We start from the raw sequence: 525 nt of genomic DNA, 5'->3' as shown, positions 1-525 counted from the left end.
GATAGTGTGTATGTATATTCATTTCCAAAGATATGGCCAAACTCTAAAAATTAGATACATGATAAAAATGGACAGAGAAATAATGACTTGGTCATCTGCCAACAAAAACAAAGAAGTATGAATTATACCAAGAGTGTGAGACCTAAAAAGTGGAAAGAGCATTGTTCCCACCCTAAAAACAAGATAAAGTCAGATAATCTAGAAAATCCTAGTTTTCCATGAATCCAGCAAGGAGCTAAAGTCACAAGGCAGCCAAGTAGCCTAAACCTAAGGGCAGACAGATGCCTCTGAGGAAAGACAGGTCACAATGCAAGCAAATAAGAATACTTCAGCTAAACTTTTTTTTTAAATTTTTTTAATGTTTATTTAATTTTTGAGAGCAAGAAAGAGACAGAACATGAGCAGGGGAGGGGCAGAGAGAAAGGGAAACAGAGTCTGGAGCAGGCTCCAGGCTCTGAGCTGTCAGCACAGCGCCCGACGGCGGGGCTTGAACTCACAAACTATGAGATCATGACCTGAGCTGAA

This window comes from Crocuta crocuta, unplaced genomic scaffold, assembly GCF_008692635.1.
Source record: "Crocuta crocuta isolate KB4526 unplaced genomic scaffold, BGI_CrCroc_1.0 scaffold62, whole genome shotgun sequence".
Classification (NCBI taxonomy): domain Eukaryota; kingdom Metazoa; phylum Chordata; class Mammalia; order Carnivora; family Hyaenidae; genus Crocuta; species Crocuta crocuta.
The sequence above is the reverse complement of the archived record's forward strand: the minus strand, read 5'-3'. Positions refer to the sequence as shown.